Source organism: Lagenorhynchus albirostris, chromosome 1, assembly GCF_949774975.1.
Source record: "Lagenorhynchus albirostris chromosome 1, mLagAlb1.1, whole genome shotgun sequence".
NCBI classification, from domain to species: Eukaryota; Metazoa; Chordata; class Mammalia; order Artiodactyla; family Delphinidae; genus Lagenorhynchus; species Lagenorhynchus albirostris.
Genome location: NC_083095.1, coordinates 178,763,358 through 178,766,448, shown reverse-complemented (window position 1 = coordinate 178,766,448; position 3,091 = coordinate 178,763,358).

Here is a 3,091-nt window from a genome sequence, read left to right as displayed (position 1 = left end):
GATATTCGCATAAATTGTATACATAGACCCACTTCCCAAATCTTTTGGCCTTTATTTTTCTCCATTTGACCCAACAGATTGTAACTTTAGTTTAAAAAATACTATTCTGTTAGTTTTAAAAACCACCCATATTGCCAGTATTTTAAAGGTGGAAGGGGAGGAAGGAGAGGAAAAGGTGATTTTGAAATGGTTACTAAGTCATGTTGCCTTGTGCAGGAGGAATAGGAGTGTGTGTGTGTGTGTGTGTGTGTGTGTGTGTGTGTGTAAATCTAAATAGGAATTGAGAACAACTAGAACTACCTGGCCAAAAAAAAAAAAAGAATGCTCTAGCCAACCTTTTGTAATGTCTTCTCAGAGGCTTTTTTTGAGTTTACTATTTCTTGGCTGTTTGACTCTTTGGTGGAAATCTTAAAGCTTGGGGAGGGGAATTGGACGGGGTGGGGTGGGAGGGAGAGGGCTGGCAGTATATAAGTGCATCAGGAGGAATTTTAAAACGACCTTATTGTCGCTTGTAGTAGACTCTGGTCATTATACTTTAAAAAAAACACCAGCATCTGCTTTTCCTGGAAACTTTGCTTTCTGCTTAAACCTTTACCATTTTGCCTCCTGCGAAAGTGAAAGAGAAAAACGCTGTGTGATAGATCCAGATGCAAAAGAAAGCCAACTCGGTGGATGGTATTAGCTGTGACGAGGCATTGTTCATTGCTGCCTCTCGGTTACGTTTAAAGCCTGAAATATCACGAGATCCATTCAATGATCCTTCTCTCATTCAAGGGACAAAAATGTAATTTGCTGTAGCTCTGATTTCTTGGATGGAAATGCTAGCCTTAGATTTCAAAGGCAAGAACTAGACATCGCGGTTTGTACACACATTGATTAAGTTGAAGAGCGGCGATTACATCTGTGCTGAGTGCAACAGTAGTCCAGGGCTGACTTTTCAAATCCCAACCTCTGAGTTACAGACTCTCTTAAATAGGCTTCCTTAATTTCCGGATGCACTTCTTGAAATTCCCAATTCTCTTCAAAATTCCTGGGAAATTACAAGGAAGATGAGGGTGGGGGTGGGGAACTATGGCCGAGATTTCATTTCATGCAAACTACCTTTTTGTATGTCTGATTCCTCGGTTTTTAATCTCTTTCTCTCTCTCTCTCTCTGTCTCTCTGTCTCTCTCTCTTTGAGCCATACCTGCTTGTGCTAGCCAGACCAGAGCAGGGGAAGCTGGAACTTTTGAATGTGAAGGAAGAAATTATTGTACATTTTTTTTCTTGCAGGCTCAGAAATATCCGTTTATTCTTTTAAGCACACGGATGTGTCTATTTTTGGAAGAACAAGGAAACATATAAATGCCTGAGTTGCATTTATGCTGTAGTTCCAACACCGAACAGTTAAGAAGATTTTGCTGAATTTTGCAAAGCAGCCAACAAACCGCCTTGGGATCGTGGTAATGCGACTGGGAAGACCTTTGCTCTCATTTGGCAATATTTTGGATATCCTTGAAAATGACACCAAAATATACTTTAATTTGACTAAGAAGAGGTTAAACAATATTGATATTCATCCAAAGTGATTTTTTTTTAAAGCAGATGCTTGGCTTTCATGGAGAAAAATTTGGGAGTTGTGGAAGATTCATTTAAACTACCAACCAAGAGCATCACAGACCACTGAAATAGTCTGCATCGTACATCAACACTTTCTTTTCATCGTTATTACCTAAAACCTATGGAAGCACCTTGGGCGTTTTACATTTTCTTTTCTTTGCTACAGAAGCAATCTGCTCCATGGAATTCTGACCTGTCGTGAACAGGACCCTGGCTAAGGCTGTGCTGGGGACTCTAGGACCATCCCGCCTCCAATCCAGCCTGGTTAATTGTGAAAAGTGTACACATTTCTGGCTTATCTATGCTTTGTTATGGGTCTGACGTGAAACTACCTCCTCCCCACCCCACCCCCCAGCAGAGAACCAAAATCCAGTTGAATTGTTACAGTGTTTCGGAGCTGGAGCCTTGAACTGCTTCCTTGGTCAAATAACTTTGTTTCTGGTTGTAAAAAGGCATTTTAGGGCGGGGGGGGGGGAACAAGGATAATCGAGAGAAATTCAAAACGTAAGTCTGTACTGGGGTGGTTCACCGCGCGGATTTAACTTTGGAGCTCCCAGCCGGGCTCCTTGCCCCACTCCCATAAGGGAAATACCAGGCTATTCTGCACGTTTTCACTTAAGCTCCATTTTCCAAAGGACAAGGGGGTGGGGTATATGTATTTAGGCTTGATAATGTTTTAAAACTGCTTTTCTTTGAAATGATAATAGCTATAGCGGTAAAATGCAAATAAAGCAAAAATAGGCAATATTCCTTTAAAGGCGAATATACAGGGCTTTTTTTTTTTTAAAGCGTACACACACTGCTTCTGATGAAGTCTGTGAGTCAGCCTGTTTCTGAGCTCCGATAGTTTAATGGAAAGATTTATATACCGACTGTATTATTTACTTTGGGAGGGGAGGTGGCAGTATAAGGGTATGCTAATTAGTGGGAGATTTTGGGGGAAGGGGTGGAATATCAATTTTTATTGCATCACCTGTCAGGAGTGTCCAATCAGCGCTGGCTTTAGGGGAATTAATTGATGAAGGTGTCTCCGGACGAGCTCACTTCACTCTGTCATTTTATTTGTAGCTAAAGCAGCGGCGGGAATAGCAGCTGCATTTCTTTTCTCTTTCTCCCTTCACATTCCATTATCATAGTGCTCCAATGGAGAAGGAAGGAATAGAGGGGCCCAGGTACTGATCTGCATCGGGGACTTAGACCAACACACTGGCAGATCAGAAACCGGATGGTTTTTTCCCTCTTTTTTAAAAAAACGAAAACCAAAAAAAAAGCAAGAATCAAGTCAGTGTAATTTCATAGTTTTTTTTTTCCCCCCAATAATTTCGCCTAGAGTTTGGCACTCCCTTCGCCGGGAATAACAGTCTTTGTTATTTTATTAGCAGGATGCCTTGAGACACACGCAGCATCTGGTGGAGGATTAACATACATACATGTGTATGTATGCGTCACGTATATATTTACTGCAAATGGTGGGGATCGTTTAGTGCCCGAG